Here is an 18,958-nt window from a genome sequence, read left to right as displayed (position 1 = left end):
ATGCAACCAAAGAAGTGGAGATTCCCAATGCATGGCTGGTATCTAGTTTATGCCATATAAGGCGGCATACCCTGAATTGGTTCTGTTGGAAGCCGATTAAGCAAGTACTTTGCAGTATGAATTGCCTCTACCCAATATTGATTTGGAAGATGCTTCTCACTGAGCATTGTTGCTCTAGCACTATTTGCTAAAGTCCCATTCTTCTTTTTAGCCATTGCATTTTGTTGAGGAGTATCTATGCATGTGAATTGCCTTTGAATGCCATTACTTCTGCAAAATTTCATGAATGCTTAAGACATGTATTCAACTCTTGTGTCTAATCTAAGAACTTTGATCGTTCTGCTTGTCTGGTTGTCTACCATGTCTTTGAATTCTTGAAATTTGGAAAAGACTTCAGTTTTTTGCTTCATGAAATAGACCAACAATATCTGCTATAATTATCAATGAAAGTCAAGTAATGAAGTGAACCATCAATGTTGTGGGTCAAGCGTGTTGGTTTGTCTACCATAGAGGTTGAGTATGTTTCAGCCACAGAGGGTTGCAAGGAGGCTTGATCGGCTAGTGGGGGATTTGAGGATTCATGCATGTGAATTGCCTTTGAATGCCATTACTTCTACAAAATTTCATGGATGCTAAAGATAGGTATTCAACTCATGTGTCTAATCTAAGGACTTTGATCTTTCTGCTTGTCTGGTTCTCTAGCACGTCTTTGAATTCTTAAAATTTGGAAAAGACTTCATATTTTTGCTTCATGAAATAGACCCAACAATATCTGCTATAGTTATTGATGAAAGTCAAGTAATGAAGTGAACCATTAATGTTGTGGGTCTATGCAAAACCCCATACGTCTACATGAATCAAATCAAGAATACATCTTGCTTGAGAGGTGCTTCTCTCAGAGTTTCTCTTTTTTGTTTTCCAAAGCAACATGCTTCGCAAACTTTTCCAAGAAATTGTAAGTTTAGGAATGCCAAGTGCCATATTCTAATTTCTCAATTGCATCAAACTTTTGAAATTGAAATGACCATATCTCTTGTGCCATATTGCAAAAAGTGCCATCCTGTTGAGTTGACATGGCATGCAAGTCTAGTATTGAAGCTAGCGTCCTAAACAATCATCCTTCTTTGACTACTTTTCCCACTAGTTCATATCCCAAAACGTATCCTTGATTGTGCATTCGTCTCCATCGAAGAAGATTCTATAGTTATGTTCCATCAGTTGTCCAACTGACAAAAGATGCACCACTACCAATGTAACAAGGATCTTGATCGACATGGTCAACTTGATAGTTGCATTCCTCCTCCTTAGAATCACAAAAAATGTCAAGATACACTATGTTAGTCTTCTGCATATCCTTACACACAAGTTGTATGGTGTTGGGTCCATTGCCACCATAATGAGACAGTGACTTTGAAGTCCGCCATGATGATTTCCTCTTCCATGAGAATTTCCTCTATTGCTACTAGATTGACCTCCTTGGTCATACTGCTTCTTGCAGCAATCTCATGCATAATGTCCAAACTTGTGACAATAGCTGCACTAAATCTCTAACATGTTGGTGATGGATGCATTCCCTCTTCCTTGAAATCTCCTGGTATTGGAATGATTTCCTCTTGGATGCTGATGTTGGTGCTCTGCAAATGTTGGGATTTTGATGCCGATGTCCAATCCTCTAAGATGCTCTTCCTTTGCCTCTATCTCGACTGTAAATGGCTGATCATAGAATGACCCTTCTGTGCTTGAATGGCCTACATCATGAGTTCCTCACCAAGTAACACTAATTATAACCTCTTCTAGTGTTGGAACTTGCCTTGAATGGAAATAATTTGGACTAGATTCTCATATCCCTCTACTAGTCCATTCAGGATGACTTAAACCATCTCTATAGGCTTATGGTCTCTCCTGTTTGCTGCAAATTGATTGTTGTAATCCTTAATTATGAGTACATAAGGATGAACAGATTCAGTGCTATTGTAAAAACTCTGATTAATAAGGTTTCTAAGTGTTAGAATCTAGAAGCATTCTTGGACTCATAAAGAGCTGCATGCTTCTTTTGATGTCTTGACCATATTGAGCTATACAAGCATGAAATCTTGCACATTCTTCTTGACTTAATGATGAGCATACTTATCTTTCTTGTCACAATCCTCTTGTGGTTGGAAAATGGCAGGATCTACTCCAGATGTAGACCCAGTTGGTGCAAGTGTAGACCCTTCTACTTGTGTTCTGGCAATGATGGGATTTGCTTTAGGTTTACTAGATGGCTTAGGTGTAGACCTATCTACATAGTCCCACTTATCTTGAAGTGCAATTATGGTCTCCATTCAATACTTCCATGTAACATAATTGGAGTTTTCTAACTTAGCAGGTGTCTGCAAATTGAGGTTGCTAGTGGTAGACATGATGCAAAATAGTACTCAATGTGCCTGTGAAAAAAACAATCTGTATCAACTACAATTGAGCTGGTGGTGAAGATAGAACTACAATATATATCAATATGTTACAAGGATTTTGTGGCAATAGATGCCAAGAATAGCCATGAAGGCTTTACAAGGCTCAAATATCGTGCACAAAATGTGAAAAAATAGCCAATAAAGCTTTAGAATGGTGGTATGAAGTGTTAATCTATAGCCAACCCACCAAAAAAATATGCATGTGGTAGTGCTGACACGGTTGCTAAGGTGTACTGTCGACATGGCCTAATGATGTGTTACTGGTGACATGGCCTGATTATGTAGACTACTAAGGTGTCACTGATGATAGATGATGATGTGGACTTGATGACATGGCCAACGGATGTGGAAACTTTTGATGATGTGGCATTGGTTGTTGTGATGATGTGGCCTATGCCACATGTTAGATGACATTGTTGATAAGGTTGACATGGTAGATGGTGCTAACATGACTGCGATGTGTTAAATCTTTGACCAAACCTAGTTGTGGCTGAAATGTGGCCATGTGTTAGTGGGATGACCAACCTCGGGTGATAAGGTTCATCAAAATCTTTGAGATTCCATCAAAATCTTGTAGATTCCATCTTCTTCTCTGTCTCCTTCCATCCAACTTTTCGCATCTATTTGGTGGAGTGTGTGCTGCTTGTTGAAGCCCACACAGCAAGCACTTGTGTAGTTTTATTGTGTTCCCTTGGATCATGCAAAGGTCATGGTTGTTGGAGGATTGTTGTTGATAATCATTCTTTTATGCCCATGTGAAACCTTCCCTGACTACATTGCTTCATAGGGCTTTAGTGGATCCTTTGTTATGGAATTATTTCTAGTAGGATGGATATTTTATCTAGTGATGCTTGGTTCTAGGACCAAATTCCACTATAATGGGAACTTCCTGGCATGAGTGATTGTAATAGGTAGACATTGGGTGGATGGATTGGAGCTAAGTACTTGTGACCTTTCAAAGAAAGAAGAAGAAAGAGAAGAATTTGAGGAGTAAGTTAGTAGGAAGAAGGTGTTAATAGGGGGTGATGTACGATCCTATTGGTGTTAGCAGGATGTGCACACTTTCCGAGCAAAAACCTACGAGCAGAAAAGTCCGAGCGATAATTTTTGACACCAACCATGCTTGTATATTTCTCAAAGGAATATACAATTCTTTCTTAATTTCTCATTTATGGAACCATATACTTACTTATTTTTCATTATAGCCCTCATTTTAGAGAACATCATTTATATATGAACAAATAGTGAACACTTTAGAAACTCCTATAAATAACTCCCTACCATACTCTCTTTTGAGGATTATGGTAATTAAATCAATTTAAAAGAGTTTCCCTAATCTTTAGCAATCCCATATTTATAACAATGTATACCATATTCCTTAGATGAGTAGGAAAAAGATATTGGAAACCTCATACTTGAGGCCATTCTAATCGATCATAAATTAATCTCTAATACATTATCAAATATGGGAAGGCAAGGATTGAATTTTCAAAATATTCCCAATTCTCCAAACCTAAGTACTTTTAAGAAAATGTGGTCTCTATTGAACTCCTTCCTACATAATATGAATTAGGGAGAAGTTGTAACTCTCATATACATCTTGAAATTTTTACTTTTTATCTTTTATAACTATCAAAAGTATAATTTTAAGCCTACCATTGCATAGATCATGAAATTTTGAACATTTTTCCTTTTTATAGCTCCTCAATCTAAGATAAGGAGCAAAAGTTATGACCCCTTTTGCGTAGGCTCTCCAAGGGTATTCCACCGGTGGAATAGGGTTGGGGGGCAAGCTCTTCAAACCATATTCCTCTGGAAAAATACACTTAGAGGGTCTATTAAAAAAGTATTATATTATTTTCTTAGGTCATCCTGAGGAACTATAAAGAGGATATTTGCCCAAAATTTCATGATCCAACCAATGGTGAAAGGAAAAGAAAGGATTTTTGAAAGTGATAAAATAAGTCACCACTTGGACATTATATATGTATATTATATAAAGGTATATTTATATCTATATCTGTTTATTAGTATTTCATATTTACTTACATATTCCTTGAAATAATTTGGATTTTTTTGCTCCCCAAAAATGTCTTGAGCTTATATATTTTGACCCCTCCTACCTTTTGTCCGCTCGTCGTTCAGGGGTTTTTGCTCAAAAAATGGAAACCCCCGTGTTAGCATTAGCGAAGTAAGTACTAGTGTATTATCATGCTTCTCCTTAAGTCACATAATTAATTTGAGTTGGACTTGTATTGAATTCTCATGAGACCTCATCTTTGACATGCCATTTTTGTACATCTAGAGTTGTGCATGACATTTTGTCTTGCTTCTCTATATAGAGCCTCTTTCTAAATCCATTTTATGGATTACATGTCATTGAGGTCTGTTCTTGGAAGTAAAAAAAAAAAAAAAGGTCGTGGTGTGATTTGGAGCTCTATTTGTCTAAGTCATCAAATTCAAAGGAGTCTAATAATACACCATACAAACTTCTAAAATAAGGACTATGCCTAAAGAGTTTTATAGCATCTTGGTTCTAGGAAAGTCCTCTAGTTAAAAGTGATCTTACATTGGGAAGCTCAAATGGTTAAATTGATACTAGTGTTAAGCAACAAAAAGCAAAACCGTAAGACAATAATAAAAGGAGAGAGATTTGGAACTAGGGAATGGAGGGTGGGGTTCGTAAATGAAGTCGGGAAAAAATATTTGAGGATCACAAGAACTCATCCATACCCATTTTGATGTCATAAAATTCACCCTACAATCCACTCATCCTTTGGAGCTATTAGTGTAGAACCACTTGTTTGTTCCATATATGGAGGAGTGCATTGGGACATTGGGGGTTGAGATGTCCTTGACTTCCTAGACCTTGATGAAGTTAATAGGATTGCATACCCTTTGTTAGTGAGGAGCTTCTTTCCATGGTAGTAATGTCTCGAGTATCTTCCATCACAATAGGTTCTTGTGGATCTACTCCATTTTTAGTAGTAGTTTCTTGTGTAGTAGCTGCTAGTGTATTCTTGGTTGTCAGTATTGTAGGCTCAAACTTTTAGGGTCTCCACTCTCAGTGTTTTGGCTATACTAGGGGAGAGGTGCATTTAGCCATGAGGTAAGCAAGAGAAAGTGGGATGTGGTGATGATTACACTCAAGGATCCACATTGCTATCATAATATCCTTGACCTTGGAGTAGCTCCTTCGTGATCCCAACTTTTTATTGCCTTTATCAGGTATATCCTCTCCCGTGTTTCTTCCATTATATCATAGTAATAATGTGATATATGTTCTTTGTAGCAAATGTGAGTAGGACTACAATGTCTCAGAGATTTGTTTTTGTTGACCTCAAGTAACTTTTGAAAAGTTTGCCAATGAAAATAATTTGCCATTTACATCGGAAGTTTCTTGTGTGGTTGCCATGATGATTGATGCCAAATTTTTTACCAAGAAAGGTTCTTGCATAGCTCCCAAAGTAGATTCTCTTTTTGCCTTGGTAGGTTCTTGTATTACTGTCCCTTTTTGTAAGATAGGTTCTTGTCTAACTGCCATTTGCCTTGCCGATGATGTAGTAAATTCTATGGTGTTTCAACCCCATTTAAATAGACTAGTAGTGGTCAACTAGGTTCTTGTGTTATTCTCTCTTTTTTGAAGACAAGTTATTTTGTAACTACTCGGTAGGAGATAGAGGATGTTCTTTGTGTATGATCCTCTTATATTGGTGCTTTTCCCTTGTGAGCAGGTTCTTGTTGTTCTACCTTTTTCAAGGTAGGTTCTTGTGGTTCTGCTCTCTGATCTTTGTCTTGATTTTTTCATAATCTCAATAGTCCTGAATTTGATGGTTTCCTCTCTTTTGTTGATGATGATGATTTTAGAGGCTTGGGCATCCATTCTTTCTTTTGATCTTTGTTGCGCACATTGTTGTTGCTACTTAAAAATGATGGAGGTGCTCTTGTTACACCTAGTACCTTGGGTACCTTAATATAAGTGTTTTCAAGGTAATATCCTTGGGCCTCTAGTAGTCTTGTGGGAACCCAATGGTATTGTAGAGTCATTTTGTTCTTCAATGTTGATGTTTGTTGTTTCCATAATGGGATGGCTTTTGATGGTGAGGTTTGGTTGGAATCCTAACATATGATTCACCTTCAAAGTACCCTTGTGGCTCTAGTAGATCCTTTTGGACCCACACTTGCTTGGTTCCTCTTCTTCTTTGTCTTCTTTGTTGGTGAGGTGCTTGTAGAGGTTGAGAGTTGGAATTCAATGTTGATGTTAATGATTTGAATGTTGGTCCATTTGGTAGCATCTTGATGGAATGATTCATCACCAAACAACCCTTAATGTCTTGGATCCAACACTACCAAGAATTGCGGCTTTTGTTAAGGTGCTACAAAAGACTTGCAAGGTGCAACGTGCTTATCCATGGAAACCTTTATCATTAAAGAACTAACAACCTTAATTGAGGTACTTCCTACGGATTGAATTTTAGAATCACAAACTTCAAGGAGTACCTAGCTGAGATGTTTGAATGTTTCCAAGGAGACGAGATTGCTTGAGCATATGCCATGGCCTATATTCAGCATGGTGCACCTATTGATATTAGCTCTACCCAAATTTGAGATGGAGTAATATCTATCTCCTTAGTATCGAAGGAGTTATCAATTGTAGGTTCAATTTCATTAAGTAAAATTGTCCTTATGGTGTAAAAATGTGTAATGGCAATAGGTTGATTATTTTCAAGGTGCATCATCTGAGTTCCTTTAGCACTTAGTGGATTGATTATGGCCGGTGTATGCATCCAATTTAGGAAGTCTTCTAGCTCTTGTAAAGGAGCACATCAAGAGTCTTCATGACTCTTCTCATTGTCTTCTTCCTTATAGGCTTTGAACACATTTACCGATGTCGACCTATTGGTGGTTTTAGTGCTACAAATAGATTTTTGGACATAGGTGAGCTTTCTACATTGGAAATCCACCCTCATAACTTTCTCATCCTTACGTAAGTATATTCTTTTTGAGTTCCAGTCATGGACCAATCCTGCAGTACACATGAAATGCCTACCCAATGTCACATCATAGACATCCGGTTGGCTTGGGTACTACAAGCTTTGTGCTGTCCATCTTATGTCATCCCCACTTGGCCTAGCACTTCTTAGTAACTATGCTTACACCTCCTCCTCCATCCAAGATTGCATTCACTCTCTTACCTTGGTAGGAGATGGGAGGAGGAGGATTGATCAAGCCTCCATTTGAGAAAGTACACTAGAAGAAGATGATGTGGCTAGGGTGGCAGTGTCGTCTCATCAGACCTGTCCTAAAGGATGACCTTATCATGGCCCTTTCCAATCTTAGTGCCACCCTTAGTATTTTTGCATATAGATTGAGTTGTTTCTCTAGGTTGTAATGTATTAAATTTGTCTCTTTTTGCTTGCTTATCAGCTCCATACTGAAGGCCTTGGCTTGGGAACTGGTTATCACATTTGAGGGCACCGAGGATAGTTGGCCTCTTTCTACACTCAACAAGTTAATGCTAAATTTAGGATCATTGGTAGTTCTAGGTGGCCCTTGAATAGGACATGCATGTAAAGGTGATCCATTCCACAACCAAAACACAGCAATGCACTTGCATTGGATGTGGCTACCACTTGTATGGTTTGATCATCCTTGTATGGGCAATCTTTTACAAAGTGAGGTCCTTGGTACTTGTAGCACAATATCAGCTGGTTGGTCACCATTTTGTATGGTTATTTACCAGCCCTATGGGTTCCTTGACATGAATACAATTGAACAAATGATCTCCTTGTCAAGGTGTTCATATCTCTCACCAGCTAACAGATAGGAACCATTCAGTAGATAAGGATATGTTGGTCATTGTGCGTGACATAATGACTTATATAGATGGACTAACTCGTAGTATTATTGTATTGAGAGTAATCACTTCCACTAAGTTTGTGAGCCAGTTCTTCCCAATCCCTAGATAGTTCCTCCACTAAGACCTATTTCATAGGAGTGATTTCTGATGGAGGTGGTTGAGGTTCCATTGTAGGTGGGGTAACGAGAGATTTTGATCCCTAAATTGCACTTGGTTGGTAGGAGTGGCTCCTTGTATTGTTAATTGTCCCTAATTGGATGGATTTGGCAGTGTGGGTAAAGTAAGAGGTGGCCATTGTTGGTACATCGGCTAGGAGATGACCTTGGGATACTGACTAGGATGTCTCATGGCTCCCCCATCGTGCACAATGCATGCACTAGAGTGCAGGCCTTGCTCAAGAGTGAGGGCACTCATTGGTAGGATGGTTCCCATTTCAGATCCCACACCACACATTATCACACCTTATGAACAGGTGGGGATTACTAGGGGCTTCCTTGGCCTTGCCTCCCTTCAATTGTTGGCTTAACTGATTTAATAAATTAGTAGCCAGTTCCCCCATATTCATGCCCTTGGTGGGCATGGTCGTCTCCTTGACTTAACTTGACGTAGTGACCTTCAAGTTTGCTGTCGATACTTCTGAGGAGATAGATGCAATCCTTCCTCCTTGGGACTTTTCTTTCATGTTGTCATCTAAGCACATAGTAGCCTTGCTACACAACGCGAATACATGGGATTCACGGTAAAGGGATGATCATGAAGCTTCAAATCCCATAGTCCAATCAGAAAGTGTGGCAATAACTATGCTGTGGAAGAAAAGTATCCTGATAATCAAAACCATGTACCTGTGCAAATCCTTTTGCCACGAGGCGAGCCTTGTACTTATCCAATGTGCCATCGGACTTGTACTTGGTCTTGTACACCCACTTGGTGCTGATTACCTTGCGTTTTGATGGTCGATCTACAAGGTCCCAAGTGTTGTTCTTCATTATGGAGCCATACTCCGACTGCATAGCCTCCATCCACCTATCATCACCCTGTGCCTCTTCAAGACACTTGGGTTCTTTGGCACCGATGACCTCTTTCATCCTCCTTTCATCAGAGCATAGTTGACCAAGTGTTCCTGCACCCTTCTTTACTCCTCTAATCTCTTGGACCGGCGGTGTTCGGATGGTTCCTCCTCAATGGCTGGAGGTTCTTTGCCGTCCAAAAGCTGCTTTACCCACTTCAGGAATGGTCGCTGCCATTGTGGTTCTATAGGCTCTTCTTCCTCATCTTTATCTTGAATCCTCCCAAGCACCATTGGGGGAGTTCGGTCTATTGTTGGTGGTTGTACTAGATGGATATCCTAGTCCTGGCTATCTGGGAAGGAAGCATCCTCCTCCAATTGATGCGGCTATTCTGAGAAGATGACATCATGACTTACTATTACCTTCTTGGTAACAGGATTATAGAGACGGTTACCCTTTGCCTCTTCACTGTAGCCCAAGAAAATACACTTTCGGCTCTTCGGTTCCCATTTGGTCCTGTTAGCATGAGGGACATGCACAAAACAGTCACATCCAAAAACTCTGAAATGTGCAGCTAAAGGTTTCTTACCAGAAAAGGCCTGTAGTGGAGTCATCCCATTCACAGCCTTCGTGTAGCTACGATTCAGAATGTAAATGGCCGTGTTACATGCTTCAGCCTAGAAAGTCTTTGGCAAATCTTCCCCTTTCATCATACTCCTACCCATTTTGCAGATGACGCGCATCTTGCGCTCTGCTACTCCATTTTGCTGTGATGTATGTGGATGAGGTTTCTGCCTCTTGATCCCGTGACTTTTGTAGTAACTTTTGAATTCACTTGATGTGAACTCACCACCTCTGTATGATCTCAACTTCTTCACCTTCCTCCCCGTTTCTTTCTCGACCATTACATGCCATTCTTTGAACTTACTAAAAGCCTCATATTTAGTCTTCAGAAAGTATATCCATATCCTTCTACTGTAGTCGTTGATCAGTGTCATGAAGTAGTAGGAACCACCCAAAGCTTCCATCTCCATCTTTCCACAGAGGTCCATGTGAACGAGCTCTAGAGGAGCCTTTGCCTTGCTGGCCTCTTTAGGATAGGGCTACCGATGCTACTTGCCCATCATGCAAGCTTCACATACATCAGGCAGTTCTGTAATTTTTGGTAGGTGAATCTGATCTGCAGTTGGTACTATCTGTTGTCCTGCATTGGCTAGATTCGGTCTCACAACCGGCTTCACGTCCACCCCAGTAGCAGTATCCCAAAGCTCATATGCGCTTAGGATGGTCTTCATCTTGAACTTCCAGAGTGGATAGTTAGCGCCGTCCAACTTTCCGCTTTCGTCGAACAGTGGGATTCGCAGTCTTGCGGGCTGGGCCATCTCTCATAATCTGCTCGCAAACAGAAAGACACTACCAAATCTTCTTGCTAGAGCCCAAGCTCTGATACCATGTAAGAAAAAAATACAACGTCTGTGCTCAACAGATAATAGGATCTCGTATGCAAGAGAGAAAAGTAGATAGTATGGAGAATCAAAAATTTGATTACTATAAAACTGATACAATAGATGGCGCTGCCTCCTAGCCATGTGCTCCTGTGTGAGAAGCTTTGATGGCATGCTAGAAATAGTAGAGGACATAGGCTGGATGCTAAGGAATCAGGGTTGTTATAGCCAGTGATGAATATGGGCTTGCTCTTATATAGCCACCAGTCGTAGTCGATTAGACCCAATTGGGAGACCGACCTATTCAGCCCAAAACGGCCGAGTGGAGGTCAGTCTCGAAATAGGCCACCGACCACACGTTAGAACCATGGTGCAGAATAGAGCAACTGACCTATGGACGTCGTTCAGCCCAGAGCCATCCGAGATCATTTGGGGCTCCTAACAGACCCCGCAACCCGAGAGTGGGCTGCCTCGGGAAATGCTCCGTCTACCCTCAGTGCGGTCAGTCATGGGATGCCTTCCTACACTTGCATGTAGCCTAGTTGGCAATGTGCCAACTCTATCTGAAGCCGTCTAGCCATCAGGCCACACATGGCCCCCATCTGGTGTCCAAACCAGGACCTACTGGATAACCAAGCTACTCAAATGCCTTCTCCTCATATGGGGGGCTTACAAGTAGAGTTAGCTGGTTCCTGCGTAGTTACACAGCGTAGTTACACAAGAGTGGAGCATTGATATCTATTGGGTCCACTGGGGGAAAATCCCACTATGAATGATTGTCACTATGTATCCCACTACAAGGGATAGTCACTTAGTATCCTAGGCTCAAACATGTCACTAAATTATGATCCTCCCTCATAGAAGTGCACATGCAGGGCTATAGTATTCACGAAGGAAGTTGGAATACTTCGCATGCCTTCTAGCATAGTCCATGATGGTGGGCCTTGTGGCTTCACTGGCACTCTGGTTTTCCTTGCGAATGGGCTCACCATGTTGGGGTCTTATATTCCAAACCTCCCTATCATATTGGAAAAGGTACCCCTAATCTATTTGTTGTAGAAGAGGTAGGAGACTAGGGATCATTAAGGCTAGAGTTTGAGGACACTAAGAACATGTCAATTTGTGGTGGTTCATGCGCGGCATAAGAATTGATCTTCGAGCTTGTTGAACTTAAGGATGTAGAGCTAGGTGTATAGGTTGACAAGAGGGTATTTGAGGCACTGTCCTCTAAATTAGGGTTAGAGATCCTAGCCTCTAGGATTCTTCTTGATCTCAAGTTTATGTATTGTTCGGCACTCTTGAGACCCAATTCTAAGTTGATTCCACTTTGACACGAGGTCAAGGGGCGACATCCCCTTGTGACTTCCTAGCCAAGCAGTATAAGTGAACACCGTAGGTACAAGCTATAAAAGTGAGCTAAGAGTCAACTTGAGGTCAACTGCCAGTCCACTAGCTAATTTAGCATGGCACTGAATTAGCCATAATTCAACAATGTTTGATTAGGCTTATTCTAGCGTTTTGTTCTTTGGCTTTTAGCATTATTTATCAATTAGGTTTTTAAGTCAAAGCTTAGCAATGCTGCAAACTACCTGAAAGTCAAAGCTTTGGAAACTCACTATCTCAATCGGTAAAGAAATGAAAGAATTGTTTCTTTTGCTCATGGAATAGAGACTCTTGAGAATCACAAAGCTACCTCTTTCCCTCTCAATGGAAACCTCTCTCTCATTGTACATCTCTCAAATAATGGATGGAAATTTTCAAAGGGATGAACAAAAATATTTTTCACCTAAACAAAATTTCTCTCACCAATGGAATGAAAGAAGAAAACACTCAATCTCTCTCATAGTATCAAGGATGGTGCCTTAGTGGTGGAAGGCACAACCATGCTCGCATACCATGAACAAATATAAAGAGGGAGAGGAGAAGAGTAGAGAGAGGGCATGAGCTAGAGAGCACACCACAAATGACTAACTATATACTATATTAGTTGAAAAGAATGAATATATACATACCCCTTTAGAATTAGGGTGAGGATTTCCAACCCTTGTGCCTTTTTAGCACTCTTTGTGTTAGTGCTATGCACAAATGAACACAGGAGGTTGAAAAGAATGAATATAGTGATATACACTATATTAGTTGAAAAAATGAATATATACATACCCTTTAGGGTTAGGGTTAGGGTTTCCAACACTTGTGCCTTTTTAGTGCTCTTTGTGTTAGTGCTATGATCATATGAACACATGAGGTTGAGATGAATCATCAACATTATTCTCTTTAGTTACAATCTTGTCGCATGCATGCAAGCTAACACATCCACATGTGCACAAACATGTGCACATGCACCCGAGTGCATGGACTCAAACATGTGGGCACACACACGCATGCATGCATGCTTGCGCGCACACACACACACACATCTTATATTGCAACCGAAGTGCAACTCCTTACCTCTAAGTAGAACTTCCAAGAAGCCCTCCAAATACAACTTCAAATGGCACTTCTATGAGTTTGCATTTTGAGCCCTCCAAATACAAGTTCAAATGGTGCCCTAGTTGGGGACAATTGAAGAAGCCCTCATCATGGTCATTCCCACAAGATGAGCTACTTTTGTAACTCTAATTACTTTGTTTTCTTGTGCTTAAGAGTCGTTCCTGAAAAACATCCATAAACCCACTCAAGCATATCATGTAGTACATTGTTACTACGGGTGATACCACCACCATGCCTTGAATTGTTGAGGTAGATTGCCTTTGCTATACAATGGGACTTCTTCATGCCTTGAGTGTTTCAAATGGAAACGGCCCCAATTTCTCCACCAACCAAGTAGGTACATGTGTGTAAAGGATATGGTGTAAACATCAAGATGAAGCATGTATGTCTTAATGGTGGCAATAAAAATTAAAGTGATGCAGGTTCACCAAATCACAATGGTAGGCTTACCATGTAATGTGTGATATGCAAATCTCCCCATGATTTTACCATCAACTATATGATATCGACTCTCCCCATTACCACATTGAGCTTGCCCACACTTTTACTCTCAAAAGTAGCTATTTGAGATTGTGAAGCCTAATATTAGTGAAATTGAACAAAGAATTCTAGTATTGCCAACCCAAAATGTTGTGAGGCAAGGTAAGGTTTTGTTTCTTGAAGTTGTGGTGGGACAGGAACTTGTTTGGAAGCATAAGAAGAAACTAAGAAATATTACAACACAAAGAAGTAATTCATTGTTACCATGTTCTCACTTCCATGGAATTCAACCATGGAATTCTACAAATTTTGAATATCTAAGTAAACATCATTGAGAGCATTCATATGAAATGACATAGGTAGCTTTTGATCATGCCAGCTTCCAAGTCATTGTGCCACTTACACAACAACATCCTCCTTGCTTTTCTCTCACACGATGGCTTGTTTCTAAGTTAGGCAAGATTTACAAATCAAGGTATTGGTAGTGGCAATATAGATTTCAAAGACTTTGCTCTAGTAGAAGACTTGAGAATTTCTATGTAAACATCGTAGATCACACTAGCAATGTCACAAGCTCCAAGAATCTCCTTTTATCCATAACTCCCTTAAAGTCCTTTATGATTTCTCAAGAAACTTGCACAAAGAGGCCTTTGTGTCTTGGTTCCTTTAACATTGTAAATATATGTGATGGCTTCAATATACTTTTCAAAGGAGATGAAATTTCAATTTATCCATGCCAATTGCTCCGGTTCTGTTTTTCATAAAGTTCATAAATAAGGAAAAAGGAAAAGTCTTAGAACAAATAAAGCAATATTTTGAATGTTCTAGAACTGGATAGATTAAGCATAGAATTTAAGAAATATTTTGAATGTTCTAGAACTGGATAGATTAAGCATAGAATTTAAGAAATATTTTGAATGTTCTACAACTGGATAGATTAAGCATAGAATTAAGAAATATTTTGAATGTTCTAGAACTAGATAGGTTAAGCATAGAATTTAATACCAATTTATAGCCTAGATTCTCCTCTTCCACCACCACCTATTTCTAGCACTCTATAGGTTTAATATGCATTTTCCTATTCTTGAATCCCGTTGGTGTCCCCTTGTTCTTCTACTTGTTTTGTCATCTTCTCCCTTTTCTTCTATATAGGAACTCTTAATTCTTGGAGTTTATTGATCTTTCCAATGAATATTTATATCTCATAATGGTCATAGAGTGAGTCTTGAAATCCCTCTCACTCCAAGGCCAAAGTATTGTATTTGACATGAAACTTTCTGTTTTACACAACTAAAGATCTTTTATGCAGTGCTGTATTCTAACAATTGTATGATCCCCCAAATGCACCAGTTATTTTTCTTGATCCTTTCACACCTCTCTTGTATAGCTGTTATTTTATCAATTGCAATATCAATAAATACAACATTCCCATATCAAATAGATTGAACAAAATCATGCATAGTATAAAATAGAAGGATCTATTGTGTAGAAAGTTCAATGGGATATAAGCTTCCTTCCATCCAAAAGGTTAGTAGATGTCTTTTTTTATTGTAAATGAATATTGTGGCACAAATTTTCATCAAATATTTTACCCCCCAAGTTTGTGTACTTGCGTATCAAGCCTCCAACTATAAGCTCAAATGGCACTTCTATGAGTTTGCATTTTGAGCCCTCCAAATACAAGTTCAAATGGTGCCCTGGTTGGGGACAATTGAAGATATAGCGTGGGAACCCCTAATAGTAGATTCAAATAGATAAAGTAGAGGAAAGTTAAGGGAAATGTAATTCTAAAGTACGATATGGAGGAAACAAAATCATGCATTGTAGGAGATCTACATGTTGGTGAAGACTAGAGAGGATGAAAAAGGAGAAGGGAGGAGGAGTATGGATAAAAGAGAGGAGGATCAGGCATGGACAAGGAGGGAGCTCTTATGAGGGAAGATGAGGAGAGAAGGATAGGAGACAAAGGACGAAGGAGCACACAAGTGGGGAAAGGAGGAAGAAGGATCTTGCAAGTAGGAGGGAGGAGGAGGGAGATGGAATTGGAGATTGGTGGGAGGAGGGAGTAGGAGACAGCTAGAGGCGAAGTGATTAGATGGTAGGAGAAAGGTGGAAGACATTTTTTAATTTGAAATTTTGAAGAGGATTGGCCCCTTCCCATGGTAGTGTGTAAAGAGAGCAGCAATGGGGTGAGAAAGAGAGGGGAAGGAGAGGGAGAGCGAGTGGAAAGAATGAAGCAAGAGAGTAGCAATGGGGTGAGAGGCATTCACAAAGGCAAGAGCAAGAAGAACATATACATACTCTTCGAAGAAGAGAGCTTGTATTCCTCAAACTTGCAAGTAACAACGATTGAAGACTAAAGTTTGCCTTTTGGCCTTTTATATAATACACCTTTTGAAGGGAGGTCCAACATTATATTCACTCCGCTTCCTACCATTCTACTATCTTATTCCTAGTTTTACAACCCTTTTGGGCCGCTACTACAGCTCCAAGGTAACTTCTAACAAAATTCATGGGTGCATTACACATATTCACAAGAGTTGCAAGAAGGTGACAAATGTAATAATGTTAACCCAAATGGTTAACATTCACCCCTTCAATTGATGCATCCTTAGATCAACATGTCCTGATTAGACTTGAAGTTTGTGTTGCTTGGACAAGGGATGCCGATTGAGTAGTCATTGAGAGATCCAACAAAATGGAAAATGGGGCTCCCAGAACTGAGTGTCATGCATGTCCTCAAAAGTGTGTATGCGATGAGCATGAAGTTTGTACACTTGGAGGTACATGCATGCGGATTACTGCTTGTAGGAGGGGCCTTCATCAAAATCAAAGATTAACTCATGGCGGATATTTAACTATCGTTCTTTGATAGTTAGAGCTTGTTCGAGGATGTCCCGCAATAGAAAGATGATCAACAACCAAAAAAATTTGCATGTCATGAAAAAATGGGAACTCTTACTCTTACGATTTTGTATTCATAATGCATGTTTATGAGATATTTACAACATTCCACAAAGGCCACTGGCCAAATGGGTCCTAATCATTTGTTTCCCATAATGCATGTTAAAAATAAATAAAAGTATCGTATTCTACATCAAATCAAAAATGCCATCGCTAACCCATACCAATGCCTATGTGGCCTAATAATGCCAATGAAACTTCCATGTACTTTGTTATTATTTGTGTTTCTCATTTATTTTATTCCAAGGTGCTATTCATAGTAATTTTGAAGCTCATTTTTGCATTTGTTTCCATGATAATGAATCAAACATCTACAAGACATTGATAATGACATTGAGAATGAGGATGAAGTTTTTGAACTCGCATATTATCCAATCATGAAAGAGATGATGGATGCACTTTTTGTACATTTAAGAAAATGCAAATAATGAACTCAATTAGCATTGATCAAGAAAACAAGAAGAGGTTAAAACACTTTCATATATGAAGGTGCTAGGATGTTGAGAGCATCTAAATGCATGCAACTTCATTGAGTCTGGTTAGTACGCTTCTTTTTATCAACTAAATGTCCAGCCATTATTTTTCTTTACTTTCTCAATTCTTACTACAAAGAGGTTGCTTCATGATAGGATTTTTTACCAATCCCACATATACTTTCAAACTCAAGGTTGGGTGCACAAAAAAATGGTATTATGTATTATGACATCGTTCATTCTTATCTAAATGATTGTGTCTCTTTTTGTCAGAGGAGCATATGGCAATGTAAAAGTGGTATAGATCAATATAATAAGTTGTATCATATACATTTATATCTCAAGAAGTTTTCCAGCACATGTTTATGATTCTTGGCATAAGACATATTTTATTGTAAATCAGTACTAAAACTCATGGATTGGCATGTAAAGAATTCTGATGATAATGCCACACAAAGAGTTCTTGATTGTGATTCATGAAAGCATTGTAAACAAAGATGGCATACCCTTTCACAAGAATCACAAACTTGAAGGATTGGGAAGCTATCAATGGTGTAGATCCTTCAAGTATTCTAGCAAATTCTTCGCCACATTCCACCATGAATGAGCACAAAAAAATGAGCACCTTTTGTCATCACTCCTAATTCTTTGATGACGTAAGGTACAATTTTGCTAAATTTCTTAAAGGGCAACATACAATTATAGAAACGCATCCTACATAATCTATCATATTGTCAAGATCAAGATAATCCTCATACTCAACATCTATAGCTCAAGGTAACCACATGCCAAATGATAAGGGCAAGAGAATAGCACTAGCCATTATGACGTTATTTTCTAGAAAGCTTGAAAGCATGCAAGCCCTTATGATCTAGGCAAGGTAACCCATACAAGTACCAAGGCACCAATTCAACAAGACACATATCCAAGATAACACCCTAGCTTTCTCTATCGAAAATAGCATCTATGGTACAAAAACTTCATACAATACCAAATCTGCTCAACCGTAGTAGAGTAAGACAAAGTCAAGATGAATCTTAATAAGGCACCATGCTTTGAGACAAACCTCAACAAAGGACCAGTTTCAAGCAACCAATGAGCAAGGGGTCGATAGACTTGAGAATGGAAGAACCACCAAAGGACCATGCAAGTTAAATACTAGGGAAAGGAACATACCAAGTTAGGCCAAGCCCAACTTAAGAACCAACCCAAAAATTGCAAGGTCAACCCATTGTTAGGGATGTCAAGATACAAGGGACAAAATCAATCAACATATGAATATCCACTCAACCCAATTTACAAAGGCACATCGTTGTGCAAGAGCATTTTATTTTCAAGGACGATCTGTACCTTTTCCCTGCCACCACCCATAGTGTTTCATTTACATGCAGATATATTCCCTCCCTTTCATGGAAAAATCATCCATAATAACAATATGCAAAGGGCCTTTGCTCCCAATGTGCAACATTGTGTCATATGCGAGTGCGATGATATTCTCAAGGAGATGGGCGGCACACACTATGATAAGCTATAAAAGATACCCATAAATCAAACCAATAACATATGTCACAATATATGCAACTTGGTTTAGTCATTATAATATGCACATAGTAGAATTAACTATGAAAGGTGAGAGTAATTGACTTATGGCAACATATATGCAACTTGATTACTAAACCGATGAGAATTAATATAATTAAAAAAAAAATGATATGTTGAAAGAAGATGCAAAAAACAACCCACTTCAGAGTACATCGTGATAACATCCTACAAGCCATACCCAAAG

General features: G+C 39.2%; 1 protein-coding gene across 4 annotated transcripts in view; it reads right to left on the bottom strand.

The window, feature by feature from the left end:
- Positions 1-18,958, bottom strand: part of LOC147905840 (Phosphoglycerate mutase family protein) — an 82,945-nt gene that overhangs the window by 7,085 nt on the left and 56,902 nt on the right. The window contains exon 6 of one of the 4 annotated variants that reach the window (XM_087382003.1): positions 16,596-16,616. The exons of 1 other annotated variant lie outside the window; for it this stretch is intronic. The gene's annotated coding sequence lies outside the window, so the exon portion shown is untranslated. Of the gene's footprint in view, positions 1-16,595; positions 16,617-18,507; positions 18,530-18,567; positions 18,701-18,958 lie in introns of those variants that run through there. 2 more of the 4 variants (XM_087382013.1, XM_087381995.1) reach the window with 2 other exon arrangements.

Source organism: Dipteris shenzhenensis, chromosome 1, assembly GCF_047967505.1.
Source record: "Dipteris shenzhenensis isolate YYH24624 ecotype China chromosome 1, Dip_SZ_1.0, whole genome shotgun sequence".
In the NCBI taxonomy this organism is placed as follows: Eukaryota; Viridiplantae; Streptophyta; class Polypodiopsida; order Gleicheniales; family Dipteridaceae; genus Dipteris; species Dipteris shenzhenensis.
This window is presented reverse-complemented; position numbering and strand designations above follow the sequence as displayed.